The 20,622-nt window shown below is 46.8% G+C and overlaps 10 non-coding genes across 10 annotated transcripts; all 10 read right to left on the bottom strand.

Annotated features, from left to right (window-relative positions):
* On the bottom strand, window positions 1-72 carry trnam-cau (transfer RNA methionine (anticodon CAU)). Its single transcript has one exon. It is a non-coding gene; the product is annotated as a tRNA-Met (tRNA).
* Window positions 73-2,251: 2,179 nt separating this feature from the next.
* On the bottom strand, window positions 2,252-2,323 carry trnam-cau (transfer RNA methionine (anticodon CAU)). The gene has a single exon. It is a non-coding gene; the product is annotated as a tRNA-Met (tRNA).
* Window positions 2,324-4,502: 2,179 nt separating this feature from the next.
* trnam-cau (transfer RNA methionine (anticodon CAU)) lies at window positions 4,503-4,574 on the bottom strand. The gene has a single exon. It is a non-coding gene; the product is annotated as a tRNA-Met (tRNA).
* Window positions 4,575-6,753: 2,179 nt separating this feature from the next.
* On the bottom strand, window positions 6,754-6,825 carry trnam-cau (transfer RNA methionine (anticodon CAU)). Its single transcript has one exon. It is a non-coding gene; the product is annotated as a tRNA-Met (tRNA).
* A 2,179-nt stretch (window positions 6,826-9,004) lies between these two features.
* On the bottom strand, window positions 9,005-9,076 carry trnam-cau (transfer RNA methionine (anticodon CAU)). The gene has a single exon. It is a non-coding gene; the product is annotated as a tRNA-Met (tRNA).
* Window positions 9,077-11,255: 2,179 nt separating this feature from the next.
* On the bottom strand, window positions 11,256-11,327 carry trnam-cau (transfer RNA methionine (anticodon CAU)). The gene has a single exon. It is a non-coding gene; the product is annotated as a tRNA-Met (tRNA).
* Window positions 11,328-13,506: 2,179 nt separating this feature from the next.
* Window positions 13,507-13,578, bottom strand: trnam-cau (transfer RNA methionine (anticodon CAU)). The gene has a single exon. It is a non-coding gene; the product is annotated as a tRNA-Met (tRNA).
* A 2,179-nt stretch (window positions 13,579-15,757) lies between these two features.
* trnam-cau (transfer RNA methionine (anticodon CAU)) lies at window positions 15,758-15,829 on the bottom strand. Its single transcript has one exon. It is a non-coding gene; the product is annotated as a tRNA-Met (tRNA).
* A 2,179-nt stretch (window positions 15,830-18,008) lies between these two features.
* trnam-cau (transfer RNA methionine (anticodon CAU)) lies at window positions 18,009-18,080 on the bottom strand. Its single transcript has one exon. It is a non-coding gene; the product is annotated as a tRNA-Met (tRNA).
* A 2,179-nt stretch (window positions 18,081-20,259) lies between these two features.
* On the bottom strand, window positions 20,260-20,331 carry trnam-cau (transfer RNA methionine (anticodon CAU)). The gene has a single exon. It is a non-coding gene; the product is annotated as a tRNA-Met (tRNA).
* Window positions 20,332-20,622: the final 291 nt, after the last annotated feature.

Raw genomic sequence — 20,622 nt, 5'->3', positions numbered from 1 at the left:
TAGCAGAGAATGGTTTCGATCCATCGACCTCTGGGTTATGGGCCCAGCACGCTTCCGCTGCGCCACTCTGCTACACGAATCTTGCATCTGCTCTATCCCTTAGGATATCGCATATGGTGCACTATTGTGTCCTAAATTCAATTCTGGATAACGTTGACCAATCTGTAAGAGTTAGGCTTCAAGTTCAAGTTCAAGTTCGGTTTATTTGTCAAGTACATTATCATACACGGTATAACTCGCAGTGAAATGTTTTTGTGAGTGCTCTGTCCAAACTGAGGAAAGAAACAAGGGTGGATAAGGAAATATATATATATACAAAGAGTATATAACAATGTATGTGTAATAGTTATATATACACAATCTACAGTGTATATACACGATGTACAATTCCAATTGACAAATTTACAGTCACATGGTGGTGGTGGTCCCCACAGATTATCAGTTGCCCTGAGTCACGGCCCGAATGGCCTGTGGGAAGAAGCCCCTCGTCAGTCTCTCTGTATTGGTCTTCAGGGAGCGAAAGCGCTTCCCTGACTTCAACAGAGAGAAGACCTGTCTACTCTCTCCACCGTAGTTCCATTGATCCTCACAGGTTGGTAGTGCCGCTCCTGCTTCTTGCTGCAGTCCACAATCAGCTGCTTTGTCTTGCTGACATTTAGGAGGAGATTGTTTCCCTGGCACCAGTTTTCCCGGTGTTTAATCTCCTCCAGGTAGGCCCTCTCATCGTTTTCCAAGATTAGGCCCATGACGACGGTATCGTGAGCAAACTTGACAATGGTGGTGCAGCTGGAAGTGGTTGCGCAGTCGTAGGTTTACAGTGAGTAGAGCAGGGGGCTTAGGACACAACCCTGAGGAGCTGCAATGCTGAGGGTGAGGATGGATGAGACACAGTTGCCCACCCGTACTGATTGTGGTCTGTCTGTTAGGAAGATGGAAAGCCAGTCGCACAGGGATGTATGCAGTCCTAGATCCTCCAACTTAGTAGTGAGTTTGGAGGGGATGATAGTGTTAAATGCTGAACTGTAATCGACAAACAACGTTTTAACATAATTACCCCTCCTTTTGTCCGGGTGGGTCAGTGTGGTGTGGAGCAGATGCGCAATTGCGTCATCAGTGGAGCGTTTGTGGCGGTATGCAAACTGCAGTGGGTCCATGGAGGCCGGCAATGAAGAGGTGATGAAGTCTCTGACTAGCTTATCAAAGCACTTCATCACGACTGATGTGAGGGCAACAGGGCGGTAGTCATCGAGGCCGGAGGGTGGAGGTTTCTTTGGGACGGCGCCGATGGTGGATCGCTTAATGCTGGATGGGACGATACCGAGCGTCAGGGAGAAATTGAAGCTGTCGGAGAATACTGGGGCAAGCTGGTCTGCGCAGTCTTTGAGGACTTTCCCGCAGATACCGTCTGATCCCGCCGCCTTCCTGCTATTCACTCTTTTAAACTCTCTCGTCGCGTCACTCTCCGTGATGATGAGAGGGCACTGTTCTATGGTGGGCTCTGCGCATGCGCCGTTGCCTGCACCGACAGCACCATTAGCGTTGTTAGCGCTAGCGCTGTTAGCATTAGCGCTGCTAGCATGTTCAGTGTCTTGACAGTCCCAAAATCTAGTGGAAGATGGAAAATAAATGCAAAGATAAATGCAACGATGGGAAAAGATCCTACTCCCACACACTCCAGGAGTTTAGCCTGGGAATGCTTCTTGCTTGAAACAGTCGATCCAGAGATTCTGACCTGCACCCATGCTGATGGAAAACACCTTACTTAAGCACCAAAGGTTCAAGAACTTAGAAATCTAATATGCGAGCAGTCATTGGCTGCAGTCAAGATGCGATGGCAGAACAAAAGGAAACCGTGCTAGACCAAGGTAAGAGTTAAGTCAAAACAGAAGTCGGCAAAACGGCTGAATCACTGTAAGCACGGAGCAGACCTCCTGTACAAGAAGGCATGGCCACACATAAACATTCAGCATAACCTGCCAAAGATGCCGTGATGTTTCAAAAGCTACGTGTTTGCATTTTGGTCACATCTATTCTTTTTGGAGTACTTATTCGCTGGACATTGTTTTATTTTTTGGGGTTTTTTGGAGAAACAAAGCTTTGTGTGGATGTTTAGCTGATGTTGGGTTTTGCTTCACTGAAGCAAGAACCCCTACATCTGTGGAAACATTTTCTTTAAAAACAGTAAAAGTACCGACAACTGCACTCAGCAAATGTTTTAAGGTGATACAGCACATTATAAGACAAGGTCCTTTAGCAGAGAATGGTTTCGATCCATCGACCTCTGGGTTATGGGCCCAGCACGCTTCCGCTGCGCCACTCTGCTACACGAATCTTGCATCTGCTCTATCCCTTAGGATATCGCATATGGTGCACTATTGTGTCCTAAATTCAATTCTGGATAACGTTGACCAATCTGTAAGAGTTAGGCTTCAAGTTCAAGTTCAAGTTCGGTTTATTTGTCAAGTACATTATCATACACGGTATAACTCGCAGTGAAATGTTTTTGTGAGTGCTCTGTCCAAACTGAGGAAAGAAACAAGGGTGGATAAGGAAATATATATATATACAAAGAGTATATAACAATGTATGTGTAATAGTTATATATACACAATCTACAGTGTATATACACGATGTACAATTCCAATTGACAAATTTACAGTCACATGGTGGTGGTGGTCCCCACAGATTATCAGTTGCCCTGAGTCACGGCCCGAATGGCCTGTGGGAAGAAGCCCCTCGTCAGTCTCTCTGTATTGGTCTTCAGGGAGCGAAAGCGCTTCCCTGACTTCAACAGAGAGAAGACCTGTCTACTCTCTCCACCGTAGTTCCATTGATCCTCACAGGTTGGTAGTGCCGCTCCTGCTTCTTGCTGCAGTCCACAATCAGCTGCTTTGTCTTGCTGACATTTAGGAGGAGATTGTTTCCCTGGCACCAGTTTTCCCGGTGTTTAATCTCCTCCAGGTAGGCCCTCTCATCGTTTTCCAAGATTAGGCCCATGACGACGGTATCGTGAGCAAACTTGACAATGGTGGTGCAGCTGGAAGTGGTTGCGCAGTCGTAGGTTTACAGTGAGTAGAGCAGGGGGCTTAGGACACAACCCTGAGGAGCTGCAATGCTGAGGGTGAGGATGGATGAGACACAGTTGCCCACCCGTACTGATTGTGGTCTGTCTGTTAGGAAGATGGAAAGCCAGTCGCACAGGGATGTATGCAGTCCTAGATCCTCCAACTTAGTAGTGAGTTTGGAGGGGATGATAGTGTTAAATGCTGAACTGTAATCGACAAACAACGTTTTAACATAATTACCCCTCCTTTTGTCCGGGTGGGTCAGTGTGGTGTGGAGCAGATGCGCAATTGCGTCATCAGTGGAGCGTTTGTGGCGGTATGCAAACTGCAGTGGGTCCATGGAGGCCGGCAATGAAGAGGTGATGAAGTCTCTGACTAGCTTATCAAAGCACTTCATCACGACTGATGTGAGGGCAACAGGGCGGTAGTCATCGAGGCCGGAGGGTGGAGGTTTCTTTGGGACGGCGCCGATGGTGGATCGCTTAATGCTGGATGGGACGATACCGAGCGTCAGGGAGAAATTGAAGCTGTCGGAGAATACTGGGGCAAGCTGGTCTGCGCAGTCTTTGAGGACTTTCCCGCAGATACCGTCTGATCCCGCCGCCTTCCTGCTATTCACTCTTTTAAACTCTCTCGTCGCGTCACTCTCCGTGATGATGAGAGGGCACTGTTCTATGGTGGGCTCTGCGCATGCGCCGTTGCCTGCACCGACAGCACCATTAGCGTTGTTAGCGCTAGCGCTGTTAGCATTAGCGCTGCTAGCATGTTCAGTGTCTTGACAGTCCCAAAATCTAGTGGAAGATGGAAAATAAATGCAAAGATAAATGCAACGATGGGAAAAGATCCTACTCCCACACACTCCAGGAGTTTAGCCTGGGAATGCTTCTTGCTTGAAACAGTCGATCCAGAGATTCTGACCTGCACCCATGCTGATGGAAAACACCTTACTTAAGCACCAAAGGTTCAAGAACTTAGAAATCTAATATGCGAGCAGTCATTGGCTGCAGTCAAGATGCGATGGCAGAACAAAAGGAAACCGTGCTAGACCAAGGTAAGAGTTAAGTCAAAACAGAAGTCGGCAAAACGGCTGAATCACTGTAAGCACGGAGCAGACCTCCTGTACAAGAAGGCATGGCCACACATAAACATTCAGCATAACCTGCCAAAGATGCCGTGATGTTTCAAAAGCTACGTGTTTGCATTTTGGTCACATCTATTCTTTTTGGAGTACTTATTCGCTGGACATTGTTTTATTTTTTGGGGTTTTTTGGAGAAACAAAGCTTTGTGTGGATGTTTAGCTGATGTTGGGTTTTGCTTCACTGAAGCAAGAACCCCTACATCTGTGGAAACATTTTCTTTAAAAACAGTAAAAGTACCGACAACTGCACTCAGCAAATGTTTTAAGGTGATACAGCACATTATAAGACAAGGTCCTTTAGCAGAGAATGGTTTCGATCCATCGACCTCTGGGTTATGGGCCCAGCACGCTTCCGCTGCGCCACTCTGCTACACGAATCTTGCATCTGCTCTATCCCTTAGGATATCGCATATGGTGCACTATTGTGTCCTAAATTCAATTCTGGATAACGTTGACCAATCTGTAAGAGTTAGGCTTCAAGTTCAAGTTCAAGTTCGGTTTATTTGTCAAGTACATTATCATACACGGTATAACTCGCAGTGAAATGTTTTTGTGAGTGCTCTGTCCAAACTGAGGAAAGAAACAAGGGTGGATAAGGAAATATATATATATACAAAGAGTATATAACAATGTATGTGTAATAGTTATATATACACAATCTACAGTGTATATACACGATGTACAATTCCAATTGACAAATTTACAGTCACATGGTGGTGGTGGTCCCCACAGATTATCAGTTGCCCTGAGTCACGGCCCGAATGGCCTGTGGGAAGAAGCCCCTCGTCAGTCTCTCTGTATTGGTCTTCAGGGAGCGAAAGCGCTTCCCTGACTTCAACAGAGAGAAGACCTGTCTACTCTCTCCACCGTAGTTCCATTGATCCTCACAGGTTGGTAGTGCCGCTCCTGCTTCTTGCTGCAGTCCACAATCAGCTGCTTTGTCTTGCTGACATTTAGGAGGAGATTGTTTCCCTGGCACCAGTTTTCCCGGTGTTTAATCTCCTCCAGGTAGGCCCTCTCATCGTTTTCCAAGATTAGGCCCATGACGACGGTATCGTGAGCAAACTTGACAATGGTGGTGCAGCTGGAAGTGGTTGCGCAGTCGTAGGTTTACAGTGAGTAGAGCAGGGGGCTTAGGACACAACCCTGAGGAGCTGCAATGCTGAGGGTGAGGATGGATGAGACACAGTTGCCCACCCGTACTGATTGTGGTCTGTCTGTTAGGAAGATGGAAAGCCAGTCGCACAGGGATGTATGCAGTCCTAGATCCTCCAACTTAGTAGTGAGTTTGGAGGGGATGATAGTGTTAAATGCTGAACTGTAATCGACAAACAACGTTTTAACATAATTACCCCTCCTTTTGTCCGGGTGGGTCAGTGTGGTGTGGAGCAGATGCGCAATTGCGTCATCAGTGGAGCGTTTGTGGCGGTATGCAAACTGCAGTGGGTCCATGGAGGCCGGCAATGAAGAGGTGATGAAGTCTCTGACTAGCTTATCAAAGCACTTCATCACGACTGATGTGAGGGCAACAGGGCGGTAGTCATCGAGGCCAGAGGGTGGAGGTTTCTTTGGGACGGCGCCGATGGTGGATCGCTTAATGCTGGATGGGACGATACCGAGCGTCAGGGAGAAATTGAAGCTGTCGGAGAATACTGGGGCAAGCTGGTCTGCGCAGTCTTTGAGGACTTTCCCGCAGATACCGTCTGATCCCGCCGCCTTCCTGCTATTCACTCTTTTAAACTCTCTCGTCGCGTCACTCTCCGTGATGATGAGAGGGCACTGTTCTATGGTGGGCTCTGCGCATGCGCCGTTGCCTGCACCGACAGCACCATTAGCGTTGTTAGCGCTAGCGCTGTTAGCATTAGCGCTGCTAGCATGTTCAGTGTCTTGACAGTCCCAAAATCTAGTGGAAGATGGAAAATAAATGCAAAGATAAATGCAACGATGGGAAAAGATCCTACTCCCACACACTCCAGGAGTTTAGCCTGGGAATGCTTCTTGCTTGAAACAGTCGATCCAGAGATTCTGACCTGCACCCATGCTGATGGAAAACACCTTACTTAAGCACCAAAGGTTCAAGAACTTAGAAATCTAATATGCGAGCAGTCATTGGCTGCAGTCAAGATGCGATGGCAGAACAAAAGGAAACCGTGCTAGACCAAGGTAAGAGTTAAGTCAAAACAGAAGTCGGCAAAACGGCTGAATCACTGTAAGCACGGAGCAGACCTCCTGTACAAGAAGGCATGGCCACACATAAACATTCAGCATAACCTGCCAAAGATGCCGTGATGTTTCAAAAGCTACGTGTTTGCATTTTGGTCACATCTATTCTTTTTGGAGTACTTATTCGCTGGACATTGTTTTATTTTTTGGGGTTTTTTGGAGAAACAAAGCTTTGTGTGGATGTTTAGCTGATGTTGGGTTTTGCTTCACTGAAGCAAGAACCCCTACATCTGTGGAAACATTTTCTTTAAAAACAGTAAAAGTACCGACAACTGCACTCAGCAAATGTTTTAAGGTGATACAGCACATTATAAGACAAGGTCCTTTAGCAGAGAATGGTTTCGATCCATCGACCTCTGGGTTATGGGCCCAGCACGCTTCCGCTGCGCCACTCTGCTACACGAATCTTGCATCTGCTCTATCCCTTAGGATATCGCATATGGTGCACTATTGTGTCCTAAATTCAATTCTGGATAACGTTGACCAATCTGTAAGAGTTAGGCTTCAAGTTCAAGTTCAAGTTCGGTTTATTTGTCAAGTACATTATCATACACGGTATAACTCGCAGTGAAATGTTTTTGTGAGTGCTCTGTCCAAACTGAGGAAAGAAACAAGGGTGGATAAGGAAATATATATATATACAAAGAGTATATAACAATGTATGTGTAATAGTTATATATACACAATCTACAGTGTATATACACGATGTACAATTCCAATTGACAAATTTACAGTCACATGGTGGTGGTGGTCCCCACAGATTATCAGTTGCCCTGAGTCACGGCCCGAATGGCCTGTGGGAAGAAGCCCCTCGTCAGTCTCTCTGTATTGGTCTTCAGGGAGCGAAAGCGCTTCCCTGACTTCAACAGAGAGAAGACCTGTCTACTCTCTCCACCGTAGTTCCATTGATCCTCACAGGTTGGTAGTGCCGCTCCTGCTTCTTGCTGCAGTCCACAATCAGCTGCTTTGTCTTGCTGACATTTAGGAGGAGATTGTTTCCCTGGCACCAGTTTTCCCGGTGTTTAATCTCCTCCAGGTAGGCCCTCTCATCGTTTTCCAAGATTAGGCCCATGACGACGGTATCGTGAGCAAACTTGACAATGGTGGTGCAGCTGGAAGTGGTTGCGCAGTCGTAGGTTTACAGTGAGTAGAGCAGGGGGCTTAGGACACAACCCTGAGGAGCTGCAATGCTGAGGGTGAGGATGGATGAGACACAGTTGCCCACCCGTACTGATTGTGGTCTGTCTGTTAGGAAGTTGGAAAGCCAGTCGCACAGGGATGTATGCAGTCCTAGATCCTCCAACTTAGTAGTGAGTTTGGAGGGGATGATAGTGTTAAATGCTGAACTGTAATCGACAAACAACGTTTTAACATAATTACCCCTCCTTTTGTCCGGGTGGGTCAGTGTGGTGTGGAGCAGATGCGCAATTGCGTCATCAGTGGAGCGTTTGTGGCGGTATGCAAACTGCAGTGGGTCCATGGAGGCCGGCAATGAAGAGGTGATGAAGTCTCTGACTAGCTTATCAAAGCACTTCATCACGACTGATGTGAGGGCAACAGGGCGGTAGTCATCGAGGCCGGAGGGTGGAGGTTTCTTTGGGACGGCGCCGATGGTGGATCGCTTAATGCTGGATGGGACGATACCGAGCGTCAGGGAGAAATTGAAGCTGTCGGAGAATACTGGGGCAAGCTGGTCTGCGCAGTCTTTGAGGACTTTCCCGCAGATACCGTCTGATCCCGCCGCCTTCCTGCTATTCACTCTTTTAAACTCTCTCGTCGCGTCACTCTCCGTGATGATGAGAGGGCACTGTTCTATGGTGGGCTCTGCGCATGCGCCGTTACCTGCACCGACAGCACCATTAGCGTTGTTAGCGCTAGCGCTGTTAGCATTAGCGCTGCTAGCATGTTCAGTGTCTTGACAGTCCCAAAATCTAGTGGAAGATGGAAAATAAATGCAAAGATAAATGCAACGATGGGAAAAGATCCTACTCCCACACACTCCAGGAGTTTAGCCTGGGAATGCTTCTTGCTTGAAACAGTCGATCCAGAGATTCTGACCTGCACCCATGCTGATGGAAAACACCTTACTTAAGCACCAAAGGTTCAAGAACTTAGAAATCTAATATGCGAGCAGTCATTGGCTGCAGTCAAGATGCGATGGCAGAACAAAAGGAAACCGTGCTAGACCAAGGTAAGAGTTAAGTCAAAACAGAAGTCGGCAAAACGGCTGAATCACTGTAAGCACGGAGCAGACCTCCTGTACAAGAAGGCATGGCCACACATAAACATTCAGCATAACCTGCCAAAGATGCCGTGATGTTTCAAAAGCTACGTGTTTGCATTTTGGTCACATCTATTCTTTTTGGAGTACTTATTCGCTGGACATTGTTTTATTTTTTGGGTTTTTTTGGAGAAACAAAGCTTTGTGTGGATGTTTAGCTGATGTTGGGTTTTGCTTCACTGAAGCAAGAACCCCTACATCTGTGGAAACATTTTCTTTAAAAACAGTAAAAGTACCGACAACTGCACTCAGCAAATGTTTTAAGGTGATACAGCACATTATAAGACAAGGTCCTTTAGCAGAGAATGGTTTCGATCCATCGACCTCTGGGTTATGGGCCCAGCACGCTTCCGCTGCGCCACTCTGCTACACGAATCTTGCATCTGCTCTATCCCTTAGGATATCGCATATGGTGCACTATTGTGTCCTAAATTCAATTCTGGATAACGTTGACCAATCTGTAAGAGTTAGGCTTCAAGTTCAAGTTCAAGTTCGGTTTATTTGTCAAGTACATTATCATACACGGTATAACTCGCAGTGAAATGTTTTTGTGAGTGCTCTGTCCAAACTGAGGAAAGAAACAAGGGTGGATAAGGAAATATATATATATACAAAGAGTATATAACAATGTATGTGTAATAGTTATATATACACAATCTACAGTGTATATACACGATGTACAATTCCAATTGACAAATTTACAGTCACATGGTGGTGGTGGTCCCCACAGATTATCAGTTGCCCTGAGTCACGGCCCGAATGGCCTGTGGGAAGAAGCCCCTCGTCAGTCTCTCTGTATTGGTCTTCAGGGAGCGAAAGCGCTTCCCTGACTTCAACAGAGAGAAGACCTGTCTACTCTCTCCACCGTAGTTCCATTGATCCTCACAGGTTGGTAGTGCCGCTCCTGCTTCTTGCTGCAGTCCACAATCAGCTGCTTTGTCTTGCTGACATTTAGGAGGAGATTGTTTCCCTGGCACCAGTTTTCCCGGTGTTTAATCTCCTCCAGGTAGGCCCTCTCATCGTTTTCCAAGATTAGGCCCATGACGACGGTATCGTGAGCAAACTTGACAATGGTGGTGCAGCTGGAAGTGGTTGCGCAGTCGTAGGTTTACAGTGAGTAGAGCAGGGGGCTTAGGACACAACCCTGAGGAGCTGCAATGCTGAGGGTGAGGATGGATGAGACACAGTTGCCCACCCGTACTGATTGTGGTCTGTCTGTTAGGAAGATGGAAAGCCAGTCGCACAGGGATGTATGCAGTCCTAGATCCTCCAACTTAGTAGTGAGTTTGGAGGGGATGATAGTGTTAAATGCTGAACTGTAATCGACAAACAACGTTTTAACATAATTACCCCTCCTTTTGTCCGGGTGGGTCAGTGTGGTGTGGAGCAGATGCGCAATTGCGTCATCAGTGGAGCGTTTGTGGCGGTATGCAAACTGCAGTGGGTCCATGGAGGCCGGCAATGAAGAGGTGATGAAGTCTCTGACTAGCTTATCAAAGCACTTCATCACGACTGATGTGAGGGCAACAGGGCGGTAGTCATCGAGGCCGGAGGGTGGAGGTTTCTTTGGGACGGCGCCGATGGTGGATCGCTTAATGCTGGATGGGACGATACCGAGCGTCAGGGAGAAATTGAAGCTGTCGGAGAATACTGGGGCAAGCTGGTCTGCGCAGTCTTTGAGGACTTTCCCGCAGATACCGTCTGATCCCGCCGCCTTCCTGCTATTCACTCTTTTAAACTCTCTCGTCGCGTCACTCTCCGTGATGATGAGAGGGCACTGTTCTATGGTGGGCTCTGCGCATGCGCCGTTGCCTGCACCGACAGCACCATTAGCGTTGTTAGCGCTAGCGCTGTTAGCATTAGCGCTGCTAGCATGTTCAGTGTCTTGACAGTCCCAAAATCTAGTGGAAGATGGAAAATAAATGCAAAGATAAATGCAACGATGGGAAAAGATCCTACTCCCACACACTCCAGGAGTTTAGCCTGGGAATGCTTCTTGCTTGAAACAGTCGATCCAGAGATTCTGACCTGCACCCATGCTGATGGAAAACACCTTACTTAAGCACCAAAGGTTCAAGAACTTAGAAATCTAATATGCGAGCAGTCAATGGCTGCAGTCAAGATGCGATGGCAGAACAAAAGGAAACCGTGCTAGACCAAGGTAAGAGTTAAGTCAAAACAGAAGTCGGCAAAACGGCTGAATCACTGTAAGCACGGAGCAGACCTCCTGTACAAGAAGGCATGGCCACACATAAACATTCAGCATAACCTGCCAAAGATGCCGTGATGTTTCAAAAGCTACGTGTTTGCATTTTGGTCACATCTATTCTTTTTGGAGTACTTATTCGCTGGACATTGTTTTATTTTTTGGGGTTTTTTGGAGAAACAAAGCTTTGTGTGGATGTTTAGCTGATGTTGGGTTTTGCTTCACTGAAGCAAGAACCCCTACATCTGTGGAAACATTTTCTTTAAAAACAGTAAAAGTACCGACAACTGCACTCAGCAAATGTTTTAAGGTGATACAGCACATTATAAGACAAGGTCCTTTAGCAGAGAATGGTTTCGATCCATCGACCTCTGGGTTATGGGCCCAGCACGCTTCCGCTGCGCCACTCTGCTACACGAATCTTGCATCTGCTCTATCCCTTAGGATATCGCATATGGTGCACTATTGTGTCCTAAATTCAATTCTGGATAACGTTGACCAATCTGTAAGAGTTAGGCTTCAAGTTCAAGTTCAAGTTCGGTTTATTTGTCAAGTACATTATCATACACGGTATAACTCGCAGTGAAATGTTTTTGTGAGTGCTCTGTCCAAACTGAGGAAAGAAACAAGGGTGGATAAGGAAATATATATATATACAAAGAGTATATAACAATGTATGTGTAATAGTTATATATACACAATCTACAGTGTATATACACGATGTACAATTCCAATTGACAAATTTACAGTCACATGGTGGTGGTGGTCCCCACAGATTATCAGTTGCCCTGAGTCACGGCCCGAATGGCCTGTGGGAAGAAGCCCCTCGTCAGTCTCTCTGTATTGGTCTTCAGGGAGCGAAAGCGCTTCCCTGACTTCAACAGAGAGAAGACCTGTCTACTCTCTCCACCGTAGTTCCATTGATCCTCACAGGTTGGTAGTGCCGCTCCTGCTTCTTGCTGCAGTCCACAATCAGCTGCTTTGTCTTGCTGACATTTAGGAGGAGATTGTTTCCCTGGCACCAGTTTTCCCGGTGTTTAATCTCCTCCAGGTAGGCCCTCTCATCGTTTTCCAAGATTAGGCCCATGACGACGGTATCGTGAGCAAACTTGACAATGGTGGTGCAGCTGGAAGTGGTTGCGCAGTCGTAGGTTTACAGTGAGTAGAGCAGGGGGCTTAGGACACAACCCTGAGGAGCTGCAATGCTGAGGGTGAGGATGGATGAGACACAGTTGCCCACCCGTACTGATTGTGGTCTGTCTGTTAGGAAGATGGAAAGCCAGTCGCACAGGGATGTATGCAGTCCTAGATCCTCCAACTTAGTAGTGAGTTTGGAGGGGATGATAGTGTTAAATGCTGAACTGTAATCGACAAACAACGTTTTAACATAATTACCCCTCCTTTTGTCCGGGTGGGTCAGTGTGGTGTGGAGCAGATGCGCAATTGCGTCATCAGTGGAGCGTTTGTGGCGGTATGCAAACTGCAGTGGGTCCATGGAGGCCGGCAATGAAGAGGTGATGAAGTCTCTGACTAGCTTATCAAAGCACTTCATCACGACTGATGTGAGGGCAACAGGGCGGTAGTCATCGAGGCCGGAGGGTGGAGGTTTCTTTGGGACGGCGCCGATGGTGGATCGCTTAATGCTGGATGGGACGATACCGAGCGTCAGGGAGAAATTGAAGCTGTCGGAGAATACTGGGGCAAGCTGGTCTGCGCAGTCTTTGAGGACTTTCCCGCAGATACCGTCTGATCCCGCCGCCTTCCTGCTATTCACTCTTTTAAACTCTCTCGTCGCGTCACTCTCCGTGATGATGAGAGGGCACTGTTCTATGGTGGGCTCTGCGCATGCGCCGTTGCCTGCACCGACAGCACCATTAGCGTTGTTAGCGCTAGCGCTGTTAGCATTAGCGCTGCTAGCATGTTCAGTGTCTTGACAGTCCCAAAATCTAGTGGAAGATGGAAAATAAATGCAAAGATAAATGCAACGATGGGAAAAGATCCTACTCCCACACACTCCAGGAGTTTAGCCTGGGAATGCTTCTTGCTTGAAACAGTCGATCCAGAGATTCTGACCTGCACCCATGCTGATGGAAAACACCTTACTTAAGCACCAAAGGTTCAAGAACTTAGAAATCTAATATGCGAGCAGTCATTGGCTGCAGTCAAGATGCGATGGCAGAACAAAAGGAAACCGTGCTAGACCAAGGTAAGAGTTAAGTCAAAACAGAAGTCGGCAAAACGGCTGAATCACTGTAAGCACGGAGCAGACCTCCTGTACAAGAAGGCATGGCCACACATAAACATTCAGCATAACCTGCCAAAGATGCCGTGATGTTTCAAAAGCTACGTGTTTGCATTTTGGTCACATCTATTCTTTTTGGAGTACTTATTCGCTGGACATTGTTTTATTTTTTGGGGTTTTTTGGAGAAACAAAGCTTTGTGTGGATGTTTAGCTGATGTTGGGTTTTGCTTCACTGAAGCAAGAACCCCTACATCTGTGGAAACATTTTCTTTAAAAACAGTAAAAGTACCGACAACTGCACTCAGCAAATGTTTTAAGGTGATACAGCACATTATAAGACAAGGTCCTTTAGCAGAGAATGGTTTCGATCCATCGACCTCTGGGTTATGGGCCCAGCACGCTTCCGCTGCGCCACTCTGCTACACGAATCTTGCATCTGCTCTATCCCTTAGGATATCGCATATGGTGCACTATTGTGTCCTAAATTCAATTCTGGATAACGTTGACCAATCTGTAAGAGTTAGGCTTCAAGTTCAAGTTCAAGTTCGGTTTATTTGTCAAGTACATTATCATACACGGTATAACTCGCAGTGAAATGTTTTTGTGAGTGCTCTGTCCAAACTGAGGAAAGAAACAAGGGTGGATAAGGAAATATATATATATACAAAGAGTATATAACAATGTATGTGTAATAGTTATATATACACAATCTACAGTGTATATACACGATGTACAATTCCAATTGACAAATTTACAGTCACATGGTGGTGGTGGTCCCCACAGATTATCAGTTGCCCTGATTCACGGCCCGAATGGCCTGTGGGAAGAAGCCCCTCGTCAGTCTCTCTGTATTGGTCTTCAGGGAGCGAAAGCGCTTCCCTGACTTCAACAGAGAGAAGACCTGTCTACTCTCTCCACCGTAGTTCCATTGATCCTCACAGGTTGGTAGTGCCGCTCCTGCTTCTTGCTGCAGTCCACAATCAGCTGCTTTGTCTTGCTGACATTTAGGAGGAGATTGTTTCCCTGGCACCAGTTTTCCCGGTGTTTAATCTCCTCCAGGTAGGCCCTCTCATCGTTTTCCAAGATTAGGCCCATGACGACGGTATCGTGAGCAAACTTGACAATGGTGGTGCAGCTGGAAGTGGTTGCGCAGTCGTAGGTTTACAGTGAGTAGAGCAGGGGGCTTAGGACACAACCCTGAGGAGCTGCAATGCTGAGGGTGAGGATGGATGAGACACAGTTGCCCACCCGTACTGATTGTGGTCTGTCTGTTAGGAAGTTGGAAAGCCAGTCGCACAGGGATGTATGCAGTCCTAGATCCTCCAACTTAGTAGTGAGTTTGGAGGGGATGATAGTGTTAAATGCTGAACTGTAATCGACAAACAACGTTTTAACATAATTACCCCTCCTTTTGTCCGGGTGGGTCAGTGTGGTGTGGAGCAGATGCGCAATTGCGTCATCAGTGGAGCGTTTGTGGCGGTATGCAAACTGCAGTGGGTCCATGGAGGCCGGCAATGAAGAGGTGATGAAGTCTCTGACTAGCTTATCAAAGCACTTCATCACGACTGATGTGAGGGCAACAGGGCGGTAGTCATCGAGGCCGGAGGGTGGAGGTTTCTTTGGGACGGCGCCGATGGTGGATCGCTTAATGCTGGATGGGACGATACCGAGCGTCAGGGAGAAATTGAAGCTGTCGGAGAATACTGGGGCAAGCTGGTCTGCGCAGTCTTTGAGGACTTTCCCGCAGATACCGTCTGATCCCGCCGCCTTCCTGCTATTCACTCTTTTAAACTCTCTCGTCGCGTCACTCTCCGTGATGATGAGAGGGCACTGTTCTATGGTGGGCTCTGCGCATGCGCCGTTGCCTGCACCGACAGCACCATTAGCGTTGTTAGCGCTAGCGCTGTTAGCATTAGCGCTGCTAGCATGTTCAGTGTCTTGACAGTCCCAAAATCTAGTGGAAGATGGAAAATAAATGCAAAGATAAATGCAACGATGGGAAAAGATCCTACTCCCACACACTCCAGGAGTTTAGCCTGGGAATGCTTCTTGCTTGAAACAGTCGATCCAGAGATTCTGACCTGCACCCATGCTGATGGAAAACACCTTACTTAAGCACCAAAGGTTCAAGAACTTAGAAATCTAATATGCGAGCAGTCATTGGCTGCAGTCAAGATGCGATGGCAGAACAAAAGGAAACCGTGCTAGACCAAGGTAAGAGTTAAGTCAAAACAGAAGTCGGCAAAACGGCTGAATCACTGTAAGCACGGAGCAGACCTCCTGTACAAGAAGGCATGGCCACACATAAACATTCAGCATAACCTGCCAAAGATGCCGTGATGTTTCAAAAGCTACGTGTTTGCATTTTGGTCACATCTATTCTTTTTGGAGTACTTATTCGCTGGACATTGTTTTATTTTTTGGGGTTTTTTGGAGAAACAAAGCTTTGTGTGGATGTTTAGCTGATGTTGGGTTTTGCTTCACTGAAGCAAGAACCCCTACATCTGTGGAAACATTTTCTTTAAAAACAGTAAAAGTACCGACAACTGCACTCAGCAAATGTTTTAAGGTGATACAGCACATTATAAGACAAGGTCCTTTAGCAGAGAATGGTTTCGATCCATCGACCTCTGGGTTATGGGCCCAGCACGCTTCCGCTGCGCCACTCTGCTACACGAATCTTGCATCTGCTCTATCCCTTAGGATATCGCATATGGTGCACTATTGTGTCCTAAATTCAATTCTGGATAACGTTGACCAATCTGTAAGAGTTAGGCTTCAAGTTCAAGTTCAAGTTCGGTTTATTTGTCAAGTACATTATCATACACGGTATAACTCGCAGTGAAATGTTTTTGTGAGTGCTCTGTCCAAACTGAGGAAAGAAACAAGGGTGGATAAGGAAATATATATATATACAAAGAGTATATAACAATGTATGTGTAATAGTTATATATACACAATCTACAGTGTATATACACGATGTACAATTCCAATTGACAAATTTACAGTCACATGGTGGTGGTGGTCCCCACAGATTATCAGTTGCCCTGAGTCACGGCCCGAATGGCCTGTGGGAAGAAGCCCCTCGTCAGTCTCTCTGTATTGGTCTTCAGGGAGCGAAAGCGCTTCCCTGACTTCAACAGAGAGAAGACCTGTCTACTCTCTCCACCGTAGTTCCATTGATCCTCACAGGTTGGTAGTGCCGCTCCTGCTTCTTGCTGCAGTCCACAATCAGCTGCTTTGTCTTGCTGACATTTAGGAGGAGATTGTTTCCCTGGCACCAGTTTTCCCGGTGTTTAATCTCCTCCAGGTAGGCCCTCTCATCGTTTTCCAAGATTAGGCCCATGACGACGGTATCGTGAGCAAACTTGACAATGGTGGTGCAGCTGGAAGTGGTTGCGCAGTCGTAGGTTTACAGTGAGTAGAGCAGGGGGCTTAGGACACAACCCTGAGGAGCTGCAATGCTGAGGGTGAGGATGGATGAGACACAGTTGCCCACCCGTACTGATTGTGGTCTGTCTGTTAGGAAGATGGAAAGCCAGTCGCACAGGGATGTATGCAGTCCTAGATCCTCCAACTTAGTAGTGAGTTTGGAGGGGATGATAGTGTTAAATGCTGAACTGTAATCGACAAACAACGTTTTAACATAATTACCCCTCCTTTTGTCCGGGTGGGTCAGTGTGGTGTGGAGCAGATGTGCAATTGCGTCATCAGTGGAGCGTTTGTGGCGGTATGCAAACTGCAGTGGGTCCATGGAGGCCGGCAATGAAGAGGTGATGAAGTCTCTGACTAGCTTATCAAAGCACTTCATCACGACTGATGTGAGGGCAACAGGGCGGTAGTCATCGAGGCCGGAGGGTGGAGGTTTCTTTGGGACGGCGCCGATGGTGGATCGCTTAATGCTGGATGGGACGATACCGAGCGTCAGGGAGAAATTGAAGCTGTCGGAGAATACTGGGGCAAGCTGGTCTGCGCAGTCTTTGAGGACTTTCCCGCAGATACCGTCTGATCCCGCCGCCTTCCTGCTATTCACTCTTTTAAACTCTCTCGTCGCGTCACTCTCCGTGATGATGAGAGGGCACTGTTCTATGGTGGGCTCTGCGCATGCGCCGTTGCCTGCACCGACAGCACCATTAGCGTTGTTAGCGCTAGCGCTGTTAGCATTAGCGCTGCTAGCATGTTCAGTGTCTTGACAGTCCCAAAATCTAGTGGAAGATGGAAAATAAATGCAAAGATAAATGCAACGATGGGAAAAGATCCTACTCCCACACACTCCAGGAGTTTAGCCTGGGAATGCTTCTTGCTTGAAACAGTCGATCCAGAGATTCTGACCTGCACCCATGCTGATGGAAAACACCTTACTTAAGCACCAAAGGTTCAAGAACTTAGAAATCTAATATGCGAGCAGTCAATGGCTGCAGTCAAGATGCGATGGCAGAACAAAAGGAAACCGTGCTAGACCAAGGTAAGAGTTAAGTCAAAACAGAAGTCGGCAAAACGGCTGAATCACTGTAAGCACGGAGCAGACCTCCTGTACAAGAAGGCATGGCCACACATAAACATTCAGCATAACCTGCCAAAGATGCCGTGATGTTTCAAAAGCTACGTGTTTGCATTTTGGTCACATCTATTCTTTTTGGAGTACTTATTCGCTGGACATTGTTTTATTTTTTGGGGTTTTTTGGAGAAACAAAGCTTTGTGTGGATGTTTAGCTGATGTTGGGTTTTGCTTCACTGAAGCAAGAACCCCTACATCTGTGGAAACATTTTCTTTAAAAACAGTAAAAGTACCGACAACTGCACTCAGCAAATGTTTTAAGGTGATACAGCACATTATAAGACAAGGTCCTTTAGCAGAGAATGGTTTCGATCCATCGACCTCTGGGTTATGGGCCCAGCACGCTTCCGCTGCGCCACTCTGCTACACGAATCTTGCATCTGCTCTATCCCTTAGGATATCGCATATGGTGCACTATTGTGTCCTAAATTCAATTCTGGATAACGTTGACCAATCTGTAAGAGTTAGGCTTCAAGTTCAAGTTCAAGTTCGGTTTATTTGTCAAGTACATTATCATACACGGTATAACTCGCAGTGAAATGTTTTTGTGAGTGCTCTGTCCAAACTGAGGAAAGAAACAAGGGTGGATAAGGAAATATATATATATACAAAGAGTATATAACAATGTATGTGTAATAGTTATATATACACAATCTACAGTGTATATACACGATGTACAATTCCAATTGACAAATTTACAGTCACATGGTGGTGGTGGTCCCCACAGATTATCAGTTGCCCTGAGTCACGGCCCGAATGGCCTGTGGGAAGAAGCCCCTCGTCAGTCTCTCTGTATTGGTCTTCAGGGAGCGAAAGCGCTTCCCTGACTTCAACAGAGAGAAGACCTGTCTACTCTCTCCACCGTAGTTCCATTGATCCTCACAGGTTGGTAGTGCCGCTCCTGCTTCTTGCTGCAGTCCACAATCAGCTGCTTTGTCTTGCTGACATTTAGGAGGAGATTGTTTCCCTGGCACCAGTTTTCCCGGTGTTTAATCTCCTCCAGGTAGGCCCTCTCATCGTTTTCCAAGATTAGGCCCATGACGACGGTATCGTGAGCAAACTTGACAATGGTGGTGCAGCTGGAAGTGGTAGCGCAGTCGTAGGTTTACAGTGAGTAGAGCAGGGGGCTTAGGACACAACCCTGAGGAGCTGCAATGCTGAGGGTGAGGATGGATGAGACACAGTTGCCCACCCGTACTGATTGTGGTCTGTCTGTTAGGAAGATGGAAAGCCAGTCGCACAGGGATGTATGCAGTCCTAGATCCTCCAACTTAGTAGTGAGTTTGGAGGGGATGATAGTGTTAAATGCTGAACTGTAATCGACAAACAACGTTTTAACATAATTACCCCTCCTTTTGTCCGGGTGGGTCAGTGTGGTGTGGAGCAGATGCGCAATTGCGTCATCAGTGGAGCGTTTGTGGCGGTATGCAAACTGCAGTGGGTCCATGGAGGCCGGCAATGAAGAGGTGATGAAGTCTCTGACTAGCTTATCAAAGCACTTCATCACGACTGATGTGAGGGCAACAGGGCGGTAGTCATCGAGGCCGGAGGGTGGAGGTTTCTTTGGGACGGCGCCGATGGTGGATCGCTTAATGCTGGATGGGACGATACCGAGCGTCAGGGAGAAATTGAAGCTGTCGGAGAATACTGGGGCAAGCTGGTCTGCGCAGTCTTTGAGGACTTTCCCGCAGATACCGTCTGATCCCGCCGCCTTCCTGCTATTCACTCTTTTAAACTCTCTCGTCGCGTCACTCTCCGTGATGATGAGAGGGCACTGTTCTATGGTGGGCTCTGCGCATGCGCCGTTGCCTGCACCGACAGCACCATTAGCGTTGTTAGCGCTAGCGCTGTTAGCATTAGCGCTGCTAGCATGTTCAGTGTCTTGACAGTCCCAAAATCTAGTGGAAGATGGAAAATAAATGCAAAGATAAATGCAACGATGGGAAAAGATCCTACTCCCACACACTCCAGGAGTTTAGCCTGGGAATGCTTCTTGCTTGAAACAGTCGATCCAGAGATTCTGACCTGCACCCATGCTGATGGAAAACACCTTACTTAAGCACCAAAGGTTCAAGAACTTAGAAATCTAATATGCGAGCAGTCATTGGCTGCAGTCAAGATGCGATGGCAGAACAAAAGGAAACCGTGCTAGACCAAGGTAAGAGTTAAGTCAAAACAGAAGTCGGCAAAACGGCTGAATCACTGTAAGCACGGAGCAGACCTCCTGTACAAGAAGGCATGGCCACACATAAACATTCAGCATAACCTGCCAAAGATGCCGTGATGTTTCAAAAGCTACGTGTTTGCATTTTGGTCACATCTATTCTTTTTGGAGTACTTATTCGCTGGACATTGTTTTATTTTTTGGGGTTTTTTGGAGAAACAAAGCTTTGTGTGGATGTTTAGCTGATGTTGGGTTTTGCTTCACTGAAGCAAGAACCCCTACATCTGTGGAAACATTTTCTTTAAAAACAGTAAAAGTACCGACAACTGCACTCAGCAAATGTTTTAAGGTGATACAGCACATTATAAGACAAGGTCCTTTAGCAGAGAATGGTTTCGATCCATCGACCTCTGGGTTATGGGCCCAGCACGCTTCCGCTGCGCCACTCTGCTACACGAATCTTGCATCTGCTCTATCCCTTAGGATATCGCATATGGTGCACTATTGTGTCCTAAATTCAATTCTGGATAACGTTGACCAATCTGTAAGAGTTAGGCTTCAAGTTCAAGTTCAAGTTCGGTTTATTTGTCAAGTACATTATCATACACGGTATAACTCGCAGTGAAATGTTTTTGTGAGTGCTCTGTCCAAACTGAGGAAAGAAACAAGGGTGGATAAGGAAATATATATATATACAAAGAGTATATAACAATGTATGTGTAATAGTTATATATACACAATCT

The sequence above is a fragment of the Electrophorus electricus genome, chromosome 24 (genome assembly GCF_041902795.1).
Source record: "Electrophorus electricus isolate QZ-2024a chromosome 24, ASM4190279v1, whole genome shotgun sequence".
Taxonomy (NCBI): domain Eukaryota; kingdom Metazoa; phylum Chordata; class Actinopteri; order Gymnotiformes; family Gymnotidae; genus Electrophorus; species Electrophorus electricus.
This window is presented reverse-complemented; position numbering and strand designations above follow the sequence as displayed.